A 19,071-nucleotide genomic window follows, 5' to 3' on the forward strand; every position below is an offset into this window, starting at 1 on the left:
CATTCTCCTTGATGTTGGATATCTTTGACATGGACTACTCAGTTTGCATATTTTACTTATTTTTTCATAGTTCCACACAACTTCTTCCTGTTTTCTCGATTGATCTGTGTTCAGTTTTTCAAGGCCTATCCACTGCGCCAACTTATAACTAAATCTGAGGGGGGTGCGACGGGGAGGTTCCCTTGTTAGGTTAGTTAGGTTTAAGTAGTTCTAAGTCTAGGGGACTGATGACCTCAGATGCTTAGGTTAGTTGGGTTTAAGTAGTTCTAAGTCTAGGGGACTGATGACCTCAGATGCTAAGTCCCATAGTGCTCAGAGCCATTTCAACCAAAACGACATCCTCGCTACTGCCCTCATGTTTATCTCTGCTTACTGCAAAACGCACAGAGATTAGCATTCCAGCATGAATACTTGCTCTGAACGCCTGAAGCTCGGACTAAGAAGCAGATGTACACGCTGGTACTTGACGGTGGCAGAGTGTGAGTACGTCAGAAAATACAGGAGGAGGCGCAAATAAGTACACCATCCACGCAATTGAAGGAGGTGTTCCAGCGAGTGAGATGTACACAACGCGTCGTATCTCACCAACGAACAAAGTAGAAACCTGCTGTCGGTTTGCATGCATCGGTCTGTCAGCCACTAGCATCCCTGCGGGCGCCCTGTACCTGCAGCAATACAATGCATTACCCCCGTAGCCTCCAAATTGTGTCATAGCTGGTTCGATAACACTCCCCAAAGACGAGGGCCCATGAATAAAATCTCGCGCTACCGGCCGCGCCAAGTGCTCGCTGACTGCCGTGTGAGTGCTGCCCTCATCAGTATATATAACCGTGGAACATGGGAGGTGTCTGTGAATGCCGGAGACATCGGCAGTATCCGAACATGCACTGGAAAGCGAACATATAACCGCATTCAATGACACCTACGTCACAATGAAGACCAACAGTTTGTCGAATATCTGAAGTTGCAGAGATAAAAATGTCAACAAAAGGTGGTGGTTTGCAGCTGAACACAGTATTCAACCTGGACATAGCGATGGTTGGTTGGTTGGTTTTGGGGAAGGAGACCAGACAGCGTGGTCATCGGTCTCATCGGATTAGGGAAGGATTGGGAAGGAAGTCGGCCGTGCCCTTTCAGAGGAACCATCCCGGCATTTGCCTGGAGTGATTTAGGGAAATCACGGAAAACCTAAATCAGGATGGCCGGACGCGGGATTGAACCGTCGTCCTCCCGAATGCGAGTCCAGTGTCTAACCACTGCGCCACCCCGCTCGGTGGGACATAGCGAGGTTACCGCTGGCGCGCCAGACACGAGACGGAAATGTGGAGTGTTTAACTTTTCTCTGTGTGGCGATGGATTGAGTACCAGTGAATCTCAACTGACGATGGCCGAGGACCACTCGTCCGAAATCTGTTGGATGTATAACCACTTGACGCCGTGGTAAGCGCGGGAAATCTTTTTGTCATATCGCAGCAACAAGATGCAATGAGAATGAGACATATGGATCCCAGCCGCGGTATGGTACATTTCTTAACCGGGCACGGACCTTATCCCACGCACTTAAACCGCGTGAGTCTGAGGCAGACACCTACAAGCACATGCGCGGAAGAAGGTTCCCCAGAACACACTGTCGTTTTCTGCGGGCAATACACGAACAATAGTCATACACTACACTTAGATTACACAGATACAGACATAGATATATACACAGCAATAAGAGACGAAGAACAATGGGCACAATTAAACGCACTGACAAACAGTATTTCAAAAACAACACATGTAGAGTATATGCGGACACGACATCACAGACATGCCCATGTGCAGCGTAACAGAAATCTCCAGAGGATGGACAGCGATACCCACAGTGACAGCGAAAATAGTGAAGCAGAAATGTGACAGTAAGTAAGCAAATTGCTGGCAATCTAGCCAAGAAAACACCAAATGCTGTACAAGGATGCGCACCTAATGTAGTTAATACATAGGATTAGTAACAAATAAGATAAGAAACGTTATTTATCTACTAATAACCATTTGTGTGTGTGTGTGTGTGTGGCTGGCGGTCAACGGCTCGATGAAACCATTCCGAGGTATTCACCGTCAATCACACTCGGTGATGGTACTAACATATCTCTCATCTATCCTATCTTCTTTTTATATTCTTCTTAAAAACAACAAAATTTTATTTATATTTCAACCTCAAATTATTATTATTTTGAATCATTCTTTGTAAATGTTGAAAATAAAACAAAAGGAAAGAAAACTGTAAAAAGATGAAAAACGAAAATTGTAAGATGTACGACCTGTTTTAAACATCAGGTAACAGGTCTATAATTTGGCAATAAATAAATAAAAAACAAGATGCAATCATGCACGTCTGACTTCTCTCTCCATTCCCTCCACACTCCCCCCCCCCCCCCACCCCCTCAATCCGCCAAAGCTCACCTGAGCTCAGTCCTACTGAGTACATTTCACATTTGGTACTTCATCGACAGAGACATGGCCGCTATGCACACAATTTTGACCAGTGGAAGACGGCCATTGAGTTGTTGTGCATCATAGTGTCAGTGTCCGCCCCGATAGCTGAGTGGTCAGGGTGACGGATTGCCGCCCTACGGACTCGGGTTCGATTCCGGGCTGGGCCGGAGATTTTCTTCGCACAGGGACTGGGTATTGTGTTGTCTTCATCATCATTTCATCTCCATCCAGAGCGCAGGTAGCCCAATGTGGCGTCGAATGTAATAAAACCTGCACCAAGGCGGCCGGACCTGCCCCGCAAGGAGCCTACCGGCCAATGACGCCAAACGCTCATTTCCATTTGTTCCATAGCATCAGTGTCGCTCCTCAATACAGGGTTATTACAAATGATTGAAGCGATTTCACAGCTCTACAATAACTTTATTATTTCACATATTTTCACAATGCTTTGCACACACATACAAAAACTCAAAAGGTCTTTTTAGGGATTCACAAATGTTCGATATGTGCCCCTTTAGTGATTCGGCAGACATCAAGCCGATAATCAAGTTCCTCCCACACTCGGCGCAGCATATCCCCATCAATGAGTTCGAAAGCATCGTTGATGCGAGCTCGCAGTTCTGGCACGTTTCTTGGTAGAGGAGGTTTAAACACTGAATCTTTCACATAACCCCACAGAAAGAAATCGCATGGGGTTAAGTCGGGAGAGCGTGGAGGCCATGACATGAATTGTTGATCATGATCTCCACCACGACCGATCCATCGGTTTTCCAATCTCCTGTTTAAGAAATGCTTCTGCTTTAGCCTTTTCCGTAAGATTTTCCAAACCGTCGGCTGTGGTACGTTTAGCTCCCTGCTTACTTTATTCGTCGACTTCCGCGGGCTACGCGTGAAACTTGCCCGCACGCGTTCAACCGTTTCTTCGCTCACTGCAGGCCGACCCGTTGATTTCCCCTTACAGAGGCATCCAGAAGCTTTAAACTGCGCATGCCATCGCCGAATGGAGTTAGCAGTTGGTGGATCTTTGTTGAACTTCGTCCTGAAGTGTAGTTGCACTGTTATGACACTGATGTGAGTGCATTTCAAGCACGACATACGCTTTCTCGGCTCCTGTCGCCATTTTGTCTCACTGCGCTCTCGAGCGCTCTGGCGGCAGAAACCTGAAGAGCGGCTTCAGCCGAACAAAACTTTATGAGTTTTTCTACGTATCTGTAGCGTGTCGTGACCATATGTCAATGAATGGAGCTACAGTGTATTTATGAAATCGCTTCAATCATTTGTAATAGCCCTGTACATTCCGTGTGTCACGGAGTCCATGCCATTACGCCTGGCTGTCGTCACCAGTTCGAAATGATGTGCTACAATCTGTTATTTATTCCAGGTGCTCACGAGTGTACACATCACAAGGCGTAAGAAGTGTACAGACTACGAATGGAAACAGAATAGGAAGTAGAGGCTGGTGTTGGACGAACAGATAGACTGAGAAATCGGAGGAATAAGAGTGAACGGAAAAAGGGGAAATACGAGAGAGGCGAACGATGTAGAGGAAGTGTAGAAGTCCTCCACAGTCGGAAGGTGGTTGGAACTATGATGCCAATGTGGATTCTGAAGCAGTTCATACGAAACATCTGAGACACTTAGATCTCTCGGATAACTGGGCATAAACAGAGAGGTGGAGTTGATTAACACGTCTGCAGTGTCTAACCAAGCGAGGTGGAGCAGTAGCTTCAACACGCCCTCTGCTCTATGCTGCTTCCCCCATTTCTTGAGCCGGCCGGAGTGGCCGTGCGGTTCTGGGCGCTACAGTCTGGAGCCGAGCGACCGCAACGGTCGCAGGTTCGAATCCTGCCTCGGGCATGGATGTGTGTGATGTCCTTAGGTTAGTTAGGTTTAATTAGTTCTAAGTTCTAGGCGACTGATGACCTCAGAAGTTAAGTCCCATAGTGCTCAGAGCCATTTGAACCCATTTCTTGTCCAATTAAGCTGTTGCTCGGACTTCTGACCAAGTAGTCAATAAGTAGTTAACCCACAACACTGCATCTTCCTTGGTTCATATCACACTGATGGCCCAACACTTTGCGACCACCTGCTGAGTAGCGTGTTGATCCCCAACGGGTGTTTTGCATCCACGAAGGCGCCCCTCTTTATTCTGTACAGGACACAGCCACACGTTGTTCCCCTTTGGGCTGGCAAATTTTGCCTCACTCTCATATCTCCTGAGATGGCGCCAAATGACCACCTCTTCTTTGATCGGATTGAGAAACCATCACGTGGCATGTACGAGGGCAGTTCAATAAGTAATGCAACACATTTTTTTTCTGAAACAGGGGTTGTTTTATTCAGCATTGAAATACACCAGGTTATTCCTCAATCTTTTAGCTACGCAACACTATTTTTCAACGTAATCTCCATTCAATGCTACGGCCTTACGCCACCTTGAAATGAGGGCCTGTATGCCTGCACGGTACCATTCCACTGGTCGATGTCGGAGCCAACGTCGTACTGCATCAATAACTTCTTCATCATCCGCGTAGTGCGTCCCACGGATTGCGTCCTTCATTGGGCCAAACATATGGAAATCCGACGGTGTGAGATCGGGGCTGTAGGGTGCATGAGGAGGAACAGTCCACTGAAGTTTTGTGAGCTCCTCTCGGGTGCGAAGACTTGTGTGAGGTCTTGCGTTGTCATGAAGGAGAAGTTCGTTCTGATTTTTGTGCCTACGAACACGCTGATGTCGTTTCTTCAATTTCTGAAGAGTAGCACAATACACTTCAGAGTTGATCGTTTGACCATGGGGAAGGACATCGAACAGAATAACCCCTTCAGCGTCCCAGAAGACTGTAACCATGACTTTACCGGCTGAGGGTATGGCTTTAAACTTTTTCTTGGTAGGGGAGTGGGTGTGGCGCCACTCCATTGATCGCCGTTTTGTTTCAGGTTCGAAGTGATGAACCCATGTTTCATCGCCTGTAACAATCTTTGACAAGAAATTGTCACCCTCAGCCACATGACGAGCAAGCAATTCCGCACAGATGGTTCTCCTTTGCTCTTTATGGTGTTCGGTTAGACAACGAGGGACCCAGCGGGAACAAATCTTTGAATATCCCAACTGGTGAACAATTGTGACAGCACTACCATCAGAGATGTCAAGTTGAGCACTGAGTTGTTTGATGGTGATCCGTCGATTATCTCGAACGAGTGTGTTCGCACGCTCCGCCATTGCAGGAGTCACAGCTGTGCACGGCCGGCCCGCACGCGGGAGATCAGACAGTCTTGCTTGACCTTGCGGCGATGATGACACACGCTTTGCCCAACGACTCACCGTGCTTTTGTCCACTGCCAGATCACTGTAGACATTCTGCAAGCGCCTATGAATATCTGAGATGCCCTGGTTTTCCGCCAAAAGAAACTCGATCACTGCCCGTTGTTTGCAACGCGCATCCGTTACAGACGCCATTTTAACAGCTCCGTACAGCGCTGCCACCTGTCGGAAGTCAATGAAACTATACGAGACGAAGCGGGAATGTTTGAAAATATTCCACAAGAAATTTCCGTTTTTTCAACCAAAATTGGCCGAGAAAAAAAAAGTGTTGCATTACTTATTGAACTGCCCTCGTAGTACCAGAACGACGGCGAGGTGATTTTTGGGTTGTAACCTTTCCTGAATGGCCAAAATACAGACCTCTATAACCAGGACCTCCGCTAAGTCACCCATCATCGGGAAAAAGGCGTCGCATTGGAGGGTGAATACGCAGAGAAGGCCCAACACCACCACTAAGTTTTCTGTTCTCATGTTGACTTTTTCAGCGTGATGGTTAAAACCTTACGACTACCGTACCCGCGGAAGGCGTGCTCGAGTAGCAGCGTGTGCGAGACGGACGCGGCGAGGAGCCGGCGGCTGAGCGTCCGTCGAGACGCCGGAAGAGGGTCAGTGGGCTGGCTGTCGGCGGCTCTCTCCGCGCTTTCCTCGGAACAGCCCGGCCGACACAGCCAGCCGCCTTCCGGCCCGCTCCAGCTGGGCGGCCGTCCGTCAGTCCTGCTGCGTCGCGCACCGCCGCCCACCGCCACGGCGACGGCACTCACCACTGCCCAGTTGTTCACGGACGCCGCTAATTGAAAACGTAACGACAGTAGCGTGTAGGGGGCGATCCACTAGTGCTGTCGTACATCGACGGTCGCTCTTCGCTTCAGGGGGCTGTCAGACCCCTGCCCCAGCTTCGCACCGAGTTCCGTGACCCGAACTGCTTAGAGGCTCGACACTCGTTTAGACAGCTGACCGTCCTGTCTTTTCCAGACTGTATACAGCTGAACGCAGCTATTCGTATTTCGCACTAAAGTGTCTCGTAGAATTTTAACGTTCCAGTGTTCGATGCATTCCATCAAAAATTTTGGAAATTTGTTGTAAGTTCCTATGGGACCAAACTGCTCCCTAGGTCATCGGTCCCTAGGCTTACACACTACTTAATCTAACTTAAACTAACTTAGGCTAAGGACAACACACACACACACAAACCATTCCATCAAAGATGTTTAGGAACCTGTGTAGCTGGCCGGTGTGGCCGAGCGGTTCTAGGCGCTTCAGTCGGGAACCGCGCGACCGGTACGGTCGCAGGTTCGAATCCTGCCTCGGGCATGGATGTGTGTGATGTCCTTAGGTTAGTTAGGTTTAAGTAGTTCTAAGTCTAGGGGACTGATGACCTCAGATGTTAAGTCCCATAGTGCTCAGAGCCATTTGAACCATTTTGAATCTGTATAATTAATTTTCTTAGTTGCGAAATTTAAAACTCTCCCGGCGAAGAGCCTGTTCCACACAACTTTGGGAGAAATTCCGGATGTCTGTAACTTCCTACCACGATATTTCGTTGCACAGTATTCTGGCCATCTTCAGACGAATGCTGACGAAAATTCTCTGACCTTATAACCGCCCCCTAACTTCAAGCTAATTAGGTATTAAATGAACCGCGCACGTAAAGTTCTGTTGTGCGGGAAAGGCGTCTACTCCGAAAAAAGAATTAAATCCGTAAAATGTAGGTGCAGTTATAACCAAATCGCCAGTGCCTTGTACTTGCAGCAACGACGACAAGAAAGGAAAACTGTGTTAAAGTAGATGAATATAAAATTCGGTTGTATGGAATTACAGAGCTTAGTTAAATCTGGAAAATAATATAAATTTAATTAATGAACCAATGAAAATTAACTGTCGTCGTCTCACTACATTACTATCTCTGTAATTACTCTATGTTAATACTGAGACACTTATGTAAGAATGCTTGATTTTGTTGCAAGACGAAAACAGCTCAAAATTCGTAAATATTACTCTGGCGTAATTTCAAATGGATATGTCACAGTGAACAAATACCTTCCAGTTAAGTAGCAACTCATGGAGATCAATTCGTAATAACCACAGAACAACAAAATCTAACCAGCAGTAAACAGTCACATAAATCCAAAAATTCGCGGCGTCACCCACTGTAATGCTTACTGGCTTTAATTTTATTCAAAAAGTTATTTATGTTTAGTCATCACCGAATGCTGTCATTAATTGGATCTTACTTCAAGTTGAGATGTCGTCCGTGCAGTGTGAGGCATTTGTCGTTGACAGTGTGTGGCACAGAATCTTCTTCTTGTGGCTTCGTAACTAGTGAAATTGGACCCACAGTACTCTTCATGTTGATTTGCGCTCTCTTGCAGTAATTATACTGTGCCCATTTAACGCCATATACTTCACCCGTCCACAACAAATAAACGACGAGCCATTACATGCTTAAGCACCACTCCGTTACGACCGCTTCTCAGCAAAAGAGCCTCTGCGTGACCCGACTCGACTGCTGTTTCAACACTCTCCTGCGTTCTCCTCTACACTCTTCTGAACCGTTGACCCGCTTGCGCGCCCAGCGGTAATGTAACCGCCAGTTCACTGTACCCTCTGACAATATCGCATCGCGCAGACTAAACTAGTGTGTCTACTTACACTAGATTACAACTAATAGCCGGCCGAAGTGGCCGTGCGGTTAAAGGCGATGCAGTCTGGAACCGCAAGACCGCTACGGTCGCAGGTTCGAATCCTGCCTCGGGCATGGATGTTTGTGATGTCCTTAGGTTAGTTAGGTTTAACTAGTTCTAAGTTCTAGGGGACTAATGACCTCAGCAGTTGAGTCCCATAGTGCTCAGAGCCATTTTTGAACAACTAATACCTATTTAACTTTACAATGAGGAAACATTTAAATCATCATAAAAACGTTAGTTGATTTATTTACAAACTTTGATTCGTAGGAAAAAAACATGGAACAGTAAAACTACAAAGAAAAGTTGTGGTAGTCCACAGAGTTGTGTTACAAGCTCACGTATTTAAGACAGTGCTGGGACATGCTTAAGAGCCAGCACATGCGTGTGGGCCACAATTTTCGTTTCATTGCATTTTATAAAATGACCAGTGGAAATACAAGGCTCAGACAACAGATTTCTTATTACTTTGAAGAAGAAGCGAATGCCGCAGACGTTCTACGATGCTATTCGGCACAGTGTACGTCGTTCGCCCTATACAGGGTGGAGAAAAATTGTGTAACGAAATTTTAACCCTTGATAGACGATGCCAATAGAAGCCAATATTACTAGTGTTGTGTAAGTCGACAACGCACCATTTTTAAACTACGGAAACTTGGCGCCACGTGTCCGATTGGCCTTGGGATTGCCTTGTTGCCGTTCGTCGGTTGACGGGCAGCGCTATGGTCTCCGGTTCACACATACACTACTGGCCATTAAAATTGCTACACCACGAAGATGACGTGCTACAGACTCGAAAATTAACCGATAGCAAGAAGATGCTGTGATATGCAAATGATTAGCTTTTCAGAGCATTCAGACAAGGCTGGCGCCGGTGGCGACACCTACAACGTGATGACATGAGGAAAGTTTCCAACCGATTTCTCATACACAAACAGCAGTTGACCTGCGTTGCCTGGTGAAACGTTGTTGTGATGCCTCGTGTAAGGAGAAAAAATGAGTACCATCACGTTTCCGACTTTCATAAAGGGCGGATTGTAGCCTATCGCGATTGCGGTTTATCGTATCGCGACATTGCTCGCGTCGGTCGAGAACCAATGACTGTTAGCAGAATATGGAATCGGTGGGTTCAGGAGGGTAATACGAAACGCCGTGCTGGATCCCAACGGCCTCGTATCACTAGCAGTCGAGATGACAGGCATCTTATTCGGATGGCTGTAACGGATCGTGCAGCCACGTCTAGATCATTGAGTCAACAGATGGGGACGTTTGCAAGACAACAACCATCTGCGCGAACAGTTTGACGACGTTTGCAGCAGCTTGGACTATCAGCTCGGAGACCATGGCTGCGGTTACCCTTGACACTGCGTCACAGGCAGGTCTGCGATGGTGTACTCAACGACGAACCTGGGTGCATGAATGGCAAAACGTCATGTTTTCGGATGAATCCAGGTTCTGTTTAGAGCATCATGATGGTCGCATCCGTGATTGGCTTCATCACGGTGAACGCACGTTGGAAGCGTGTATTCGTCATCGCCATACTGGCGTATCACCCGGCGTGGTGGTATGGGGTGCCATCGGTTACACGTCTCGGTCACCTCTTGTTCGCATTGACGGCACTCTGAACAGTGGTAGTTACATTTCAGATTTGTTACAACCCGTGGCTCTACCCTTCATTCGATCCCTGCGAAACCCTGCATTTCAGCAGGATAATGCACGGCCGCATGTTGCAGGTCCTGTACGGGCCTTTCTGGAAACAGAAATTGTTCTACTGCCGCCCGGGCTAGCACATTCTCCAGATCTCTCACCAACTGAAAACGTCTGGTCAATGGTGGCCGAGCACCTGGCTCGTCACAATACGCCAGTCACTACTCTTGATGAACTGTGGTATCGCGTTGAAGCTGCATGGGCAGCTGTACCTGTACTCGCCATCCAAGCTCTGTTTGACTCAATGGCCAGGCGTATCAAGGCCGTTATTACGGCCAGAGGTGATTGTTCTGGGTACTGATTTCTCAGGATCTATGCTCCCAAACTGCGTGAAAACGTAATCACATGTCAGTTCTAGTACAATATATTTGCCCAATTAATACCCGTTTGTCATCTGCATTTCTTCTTGGTGTAGCAATTTTAATGGCCAGTAGTGTAGAAACGTCCCTCGCCCCATCACTGCCTCAACGTGATATGCACATGTGTGGAATAGGTCTTGCTCTTTGTCTCCACCTCACGTCAGAGGCAGTCACAGGGAAGTTTCGCTTCGGAGCACACGCACGTCACCAGCGATTTAGTCATACAGTAAGCATGGCGGCACAGTATTCGTTTGAAGAGCAACGAGATATGGTTTTCTTTTATGGACCAGCCGACGGTAATGCGCGTGAAGCTCGTCAGGTGTATGAGAACGGTATCAATGAAGACGCCACACACACCCACAAATGTTTACAGCAATTCACCGGCGCCTTTGCGAAACAGCCTCGTTAGCGGCATACCATGGTGATGCTGGAAGACCTGGAACACGACGAGATGCAGCATTTGAAGAGACTGCTCTCGAGCGCGCCTGACGTCTGAGGTATGCTGTCAGCGCACAACGACGTATGCTAGCTTTTCGTAACCTGTTCATGACGTTTAGAGGCAACTGCTCGGATTCCACCTGCCAGACGGACCGCCCTGCTGCCTCTTAGTGGTGCAGTCCCTCTGCAGTGACCTGTATCAGCTCTCGTTCCCACACAGTATTGTCCCGAGTCCAGTTTGTGACCACCCGTTCTGCAGTCGCTGCACTGCAGTCAAAACTCTGAGCGATTTGTCGCTGAGGCGCCTCACGCTAATGGCTCAACCTTTCTCAAAGTCCGAAATACGGTTCACTTGCACGTACTATGGGTGAGTTTTGTTCCTATCCCAACCGGAAAAATTCCGGTAGCTTTAAACACACCCAACAGCCATCATGCAGTCACATCACTCCTCGTCTCTAGGAATGGATTTTTTAATCAACGTATCCCACGGGAATGGATTCTTCTTTCTACTTTCGCATGTCAGTCACAAAGGACCAGACCGAAGTTATGATAACTGTTGGCTAACCTGGCGCGCAGTTCCGCTGTCTGACTTACATTTCGACTAGTAGTGATCTTTGATATCGCTAAACCGACCGGCTCGAATACAACTGAAATAATCGAGGGTAATACGAGGGCCTGCTGAAAAATAAAGTCTGTGATCTTTTTTGTGAAAACTCTTGAACCTATTTAAATACTACAAACGTATTAATATCTTTATATTTACGCGTCTAAATACTTATTTCTCAACAGTCACCCAGCCGACGAACACATTCCTTCCAACAAGAGACCAGTTTGTTGATACTGTCACGTAGAATGCTTGACTTTTTTGACAGAGCCACAACTTCATCTCCGCTAGCACTGCTTCATCGCTATCAGAGTGAAGGCCTTGAAGGTATGCTTAACATTGGAAACAAGTGAAAACTGGATGGGGTCGAGTTGGAACAAGGATGATTGATGATAGTGAACCCAATGTGTTGGGTTGTTGCAGATGTTAGTGCTTGCGTGTGATCTGCCATTGTCATACAGACGTATACGGTGCTTCATGTGGGGATGGTTTCTTTGAATTCGAAACTCGATTACAGCAAGCTGTTTCTCGACCCCCACCGACATAGTTACGTTTCACACCGACATGTTACACGCTATAATTTAGAACCCACTAGCGGAGAAAGGCAGCAAATATGTAGACGTGAAGAATAAAGATGTAGAATACTAATAACATTTGTCTTATTTAAAAAAGCTTTAAGAGGTTTCACATAAAAAATTGGAGGTATCACCTTGTGCAACTGCATGAATTGGTGCGTGGTAGTAGGGTGTACTCTCAGTTAGTCCATTATCAGATTGTAGATAATTTCTTGTGGCAACAATCCGTATTGTGAGGTGTCGGTGAGCTGTTTAGCGTAGCCTTCAGATGCTACAAGTCCAATCCCCAGTAATCTATAGGGATGATAATGAAATTTTGCTTGTTGAATAATTAATAAAACATGCATCTAACGTTTAATTAATGCTAAAAGACATTAAGAATAAATTTTCTCTGAGTAAATAAATCTGTAAATTAAGGAGAAAAGGTCATGACTTAATATAAAAAATTATTTTTTACTTTACATATAAAAAACGTTCCAGAGAAATGTTTATACAGCAAAACTTAATAAAAGACTCTCTACAAAACAAGTTGAAGCCAGTCACCGCAATTTGTTTTGACTAAACAAAGCAGGAGCTGTGCCTCTTCTCTCTCTCTCTCTGGTTTGTTATTGATTGCTGTATTGCCGTCTCATAAAATGTAAGCGTCGCTCTCACACCTATAACTTTTGGTTTAAATAATTACGGTAATTTGAAGGTAACAGCTGTGTTTGAATCAAGAAACTTACTTTCCTTTTCCATTAATGTCACCTCTCAATTTACTATGTTGCATTTTAGAACTTTTTCAGTTTGCAGTGAAGGACAGTTGCCGACGAATTGTTTGGTGCCCAAAGCCGAACGCTACTAGTATTCAATCGGCATTTACTTTATCAAACTTTTATGTCAGCGTCCCTGAAATCTCTTTTACCGATCTTTTCTGTCGCTATCCGGGCAACGTCATTACGCGAACTGCGTAATTGTGACGTCGCCAACTGTCCTCTGAACATCGCCGTCGGTTAACGTTCTCTTCGGTCCGATGGGAATCTGAAGCTGCATGGCGGAATGCGAATCAGTTAATGTGTGTGAAATATTATGGGACTTGACTGTTAAGGTCATCAGTCCCTAAGCTTACACACTACTTAACCTAAAGTATCCTAAGGTCAAACACACACACCCATGTCCGAGGGAGGACTCGAACCTCCGCCGAGACCAGCCGCACAGTCCATGACTGCAGCGCCTCAGACCGCTCGGCTAATCCCGCGCGGCAATCAGTTAATAAGCAAGTCAAAATTTTCTGTGCTCCATTTTACCATTTCAGAAGCTTTGCCACCAGCAGACGTGATTAAAAGTTCTGTAATATTACGAACTGTTTAACAATCAGTAAATGTCTTTTGGGAAGTTAAATTAATTTCAGTCAGCGATATTTAAAGAAGATATCAGAAATTAACTTCTCCAGCTAATATTAAACTCAACATTTCAAATTAGCTTCCTCTCCCCCAAAAAAATCGTGATATATTATTTTAATATAAGTAATATTATAATAAGCTCCGTACAAGATCATAAAAATTTAAGAGGAACGAAGTCGAGCAACGGCTAATGTTTTATTAAGTGGAAATTACTAACGGGGGCCTAGTCAAGCATGAAAGTATCAGTACCACAACTCACCTGGATATATTAATGAAGAGGTCTATCCAGATACGAAAGGAAAACTAGCGGTCACCATAACAATTCGGTTAATTGCCATAAGACATCAAACAAATGATTAGCCACTGAAACAAGCACATAAACATTTAATAAATGGACAAAAAGGTTGTAATCGTGAACTAAAGCCTTGGACAGGTGAGTGGTGAGACTGTATCGCAGACACGGCCAATGACGGCGAAAATGGTTACTGATTTCAAGAAAGAACCCTGGAAAAGTAAGTATAAATACCACCAGATTCAGCGAAGTGCATCGTAGGTGTAACTAGCTGGCTGCGAATGTTAAAACTGCCCAGGAAACCATGATGTAAATTAAACAGCTTTGCGCCCCCCTCGGCTCCGTTGACTGCATCGCCAGCTCACGGTTACCACTCTCATACGGAATGAGTGTGGAAGACAGGTGCAGCGGCGGCTGGAAATTCAGAGTCCAACTCGAGCCCTCTATCCTGCGCTCTCAGTCGGAGACATCGCTCTGTCTCTCTCTCTCTCTCTGCGGCTGCCTAAAGTGAAGTGCATCCTCGGTGGCGTCCCTGAAGCAAGAAGCCGACCGGTGTGGCCGTGCGGTTCTCGCTTCAGTTTGGAACCGCGTCACCGCTACGGTCGCAGGTTCGAATCCTGCCTCGGGCATGGATGTGTGTGATATCCTTAGGTTAGTTATGTTTATGTAGTTCTAAGTTCTAGGAGACTGATGACCTCAGATGTTAAGTCCCACAGTGCTCAGAGCCATTTGAACCTTTTTTTGAACCTGAAGCAAGAGCATTCGTCGATCTCTCAGCAGCGAGTGCGTTCTCACTTTACTCCCTGAAACACAGTTGGTTCTGCCAGCGTAGGGACCTCCCCAGCCGACTGCAGCGGTCCTCGTGTGTTCCGACCAATAACAACTTTATAAACGAGTTTAACAAATTCCAACTCCCACTGATTTTGTCACAGTTAATCAATAATGGTGCGATCTGGGAAGGAAATCAGAAAACCACTCCACCTAGCTGACAGTTTTCCAGACCCAGCCAACCAAAAGCTTTGCACACACACAGGCACAGAAAAACACGCCCTCGATCGGAAATAATTAAGGTCAGCCAACCAGAGTTCATCGCACTTGGATTTAAACGGACATTCGTCCGTGGTATGGCTAACGACAATGGCTGGTACCATGGCCTCATGTTCTGAGTGCTTCACATGGCTTCCAGATTTTTATCGCGCCAAAAAGGATTCCTTCTAGCATCTTATACAGTGCAGTTTTGCGGAACACAGGCTGCTCTCCCGCCCCTGCTGTGCAGAGATGGAACACTGTGACTTTCCTGTTCTTTATCTGCACCGGGGCATCTTTCAGTGCCAAACAAGTTCATGATACTCTTGTCCTTCTAAGTTAACTTCCCTGTTGCGAGCCAGTTAAAAAAGCTCCCAGAAAATAATAGGTCCCCCTCTCTATAATAAAATTAAAGGAGAAGCAGGAGCAATTATCTGTGCAGCCATTGGCAGTAGCGAATATTGTCTCCAGATTTCATGCAGCGTTAAAGAAACGACTGTACTAACATTTGGGATGGACATATTACTTTATAAAATAGCTTGCGTGACAGCTTAGGTACAAACTGCCATGTAACAGGGTGTATTTGTAAAGCTCACAAAAAAATCATAAAATGAGTGTGCAACGGAAATCTGCTGGGTTATCATGCAATGAGACTATAATGTAATAAGCCTTTATTTTGCTATTGTGCTAAGTACAGCGTTATGGGAATCTTACCTTGCTAAGAACAGCTCGCAGGCTGAAGAGAGCAGAAACTCCACCCTCATCATTACGAGACGATTTCTACAACTTCAACTGAGTGCGTTTGGAGAGTGTTTGACGGCCTCAAGCAACCCGACTCGTTCGCTGTAGCGGTCAAAAGCTGGTGCAGGCTGACTCCCGTGGTACTCTAGGCAAGTGGCTCCCTTTTGTACTCTCGTGAAACACTTCCATCTAGGGACTCATTATAACTAGAGAGAACAGTTTTAGTTCCTTTCTAGTCTCTTTAAGAAAAAAAGATTGTGATATGGGTTCGTCATGCATGAAACATTTCTCAGCTGACAGTGGATGGCCACACGTTTTACGTACATGTGAAGTAATGGCGACGTGTGTGCCTCGCTTACAAAACGATTTTAACCAGACTGATTTCGTGATGTATACATTTACTGTTTTCTTGTTTTATAAGAAATGACCTATTTAATGAGAAGATTTTCTCTCCAAACTCACGTTAAAGCGGGTTTCAGAGCTAAAGCATGCCACATTCAATAACAGTCCACTTTTCCCTTCAGCATCAAGAAGAAATGGTCCAAATGTCCTTCGGTCGTAGGCTGCATAGCTACAGCAAGATGAGGGCTCCGCCGACCCATAACGCGATTGTCTCTGCTGGTCGTGCACCACCTTTTGAAAACAAAATACCAGGTCGCTGTAAAATCACTCGAGTGGTATCTGCAATAGCAATGGTCTCTGCCATAGCTATCATAAGAATCTCTTCTTTTTTTCTCGCTCCATTACGAAAAAAATGTAATATTAAATTGTGTCCTTGAAGAAGCCCCATTTTGTCTCCATGAGTTCGGAAAGTTACACTTGGTGTATATTTGGCTCCAATATACGCCATGTTGCAATACGGTCTAAAGCAATAAATTACAATTATATTTGGTGAGCCGGATAAATTAATTAACAACATTCTTATTTACGCTGAAGAGCCAAAGAAACTGGTGCACCTGCCTAATATCGTGTAGGGCCCCCGCTAGCACGTAGAAGTGTCACAACACGACGTGGCATGGACTCGACTGCTGGAGGGAAGTGACAGCACGAATCCTGCAGGGCTGTCCATAAATCCGTTAGAGTACGAGCGGTGGAGATCTCTTCTGAACAGCACGTTGCAAGGCATCCCAGATATGCTCAATAATGTTCGTGTCTTGGGAGTCTGGTGGCCAGCGCAAGTGTTTAAAGTCAGAAGAGTATTCCTGGAGCCACTCTGTAGCAATTCTGGACGTGTGTAGTGCCGCATTGCCCTGCTGGAATTGTTCAAGTTCGCCAGAATGCACAATGGACATGAACGGATGTATGTGATCAGACAGGATGCTTATGTACGTGTCACCTACCAGAGTCGTATCTAGATGTATCAGGGGTCCCACACGACTCCAACTGCACACGCCCCACATTATTGCAGAGCCTCCACCAGCTTGAACAGTCCCCTGCAGCCATGCAGTGTCCATAGATTCATGAGGTTGTCTCCATACCCGTACACGCCTATCCGCTCGGTACAATTTGATACGACACTCGTCCGACCAGGCTATGTGTTTCCAGTCATCAGCAGTGCAGGCCTAATGCTTTGTGTCGTGCAATCATTAACGGTACACGAGTGGGCCTTCAGTTCCGAAAGTCCATATCGATGATGTGTCGTTGAATGGTTCGCACACTGATACTTGTTGGTGACGCGGCATTGAAATCTGCAGAAATTTTCGGAAGGGTTGTACTTCTGTCACGTTGAACGATTCTCTTCAGCCGTCGTTGTTCCCTTTCTTGCAGGGTGTTCTTCCAGCCGCAGCGGTGTCGGAGATTTGATGTTTTACCGGATTTCTGACATACACGGTACACTCGTGAAATGGTCGTACGGGAAAATCCCCACTTCATCGCTACCTCGGAGATGCTGTGTGGCCGAGCGGTTGTAGGCGCTTCAGTCCGGCACCGCGCGCCTGCTACGGTCGCAGGTTCGAATCCCGCCTCGGGCACGTATGTGTGTGATGTCCTTAGGTTAGTTAGGTTTAAGTAGTTCTAAGGGCCTGATGACCTCAGCTATTAAGTCCTTTAGTGCTTACAGCCATTTGAACCATGTGAGATGCTGTGTCCCATCGCTCGTGCGCCAACTATAATACTACGTTCAAACTCACTTAAATCTTGATAACCTGCCACTGCAGCAGCAGCAACCGCTCAAAGAACTGCGCCAGACAGTTCTTGTCTTATATAGGCGTTGCCGACCGCATCGCCGTATCCTGGCTGTTTACATCTCTCTGTATTTGAATACGCATGCCTATACCAGTTTCTTTGGCGCTTCAGTGTAAATAATCCAATTCAATTAATTTTCTTTTCGTTTCTTGAGCGATCGTGAGATCACAATTTTGGTGTGATACTGGTGTGTTCTATCTGCCGATGAAATCAACCGAGATTTTTAGTGGTCGTTATTTAATTATATTTACGAAGCTGCGACCTCGTGATATTTTTCCAACGATTACTTTAATTTCTAACTTACAACGGTTTCACTTATGCTTCATTTTATCTGCAGTCAGGCAGATTAAACCGAAAAATATTTATTACATTACATAAGCTTAGCTAGAAAGTGTTCGTTCGAGGCGGCCAGAGTGGCTGAGCGGTTATAGGCGCTTCAGTCTGCAGCCGCGCGATCGCTACGGTCGCAGGTTCGAATCCTGCGTCAAGCATGGATGTGTGTGATCTCGTTAGGTTTAAGTAGTTCTAAGTTCTAGGGGACTGATGACCTCAGAAGCTAAGTCCCATAGTGCTCAGAGCCATTTGAACCATTTCTTCGTTCGAGTTACTTATGTGCTCCTTTATTCCGTAATCGGCTACAGTGCGGGACCTTTACGAAAGAATAAAAAATTCAAGAAACGCAACATTTACTTGGTTCCACTGTTTACTGTCCTCTAGAGTTCGTGAATGAGCAGATCTAGCTGAGATTCCCGGGACTTTTGCTCGGGGAATATGTGTTACTTCGTAGAAGGGTTGTTCGACTAGTCGTACGTGAGCACAAAACGCGTTCCATAATTCTCTAACAGCAAGTACGCGTCTTAGTAATGCGGTGAATGCGCGCGAAGTCTGGCAGAGCAGGATAAGTGCCAGTCCGCTACGGAGGCGGAATAGTTGTTTTTTAGGGTCTCGAAGCCGAAACGGCGGCCCCCGCTTTACGTAACGCCGGCTGCTCGCCCTGCGGAATGCGGCAGCGGCGTCGCGGCGCGCCAGATGCTGCGCTGCCATCAAGTCGCTCGCAGCGCCGCACGCTCATTTTTCATCCCCTCCCCACCTTGCTGCCCGCAAACGGCCCGTCACAGCCTCTCGGTCGCTGTTTTTGCGAGAAATCCTAAACGAACCTGCCCCTTCTTTATGATACATAATCGTTAAGACGTATTTTCCACCCGTCTCGAATCTCGTCCCATTACGTGCGCCGCAAGGAGCGAAAAGCTCCTCTAACGTCGCTACGAGGAAACGGTTCGGTGAA

The sequence above is a fragment of the Schistocerca piceifrons genome, chromosome 4 (assembly GCF_021461385.2).
Source record: "Schistocerca piceifrons isolate TAMUIC-IGC-003096 chromosome 4, iqSchPice1.1, whole genome shotgun sequence".
Taxonomy (NCBI): Eukaryota; Metazoa; Arthropoda; class Insecta; order Orthoptera; family Acrididae; genus Schistocerca; species Schistocerca piceifrons.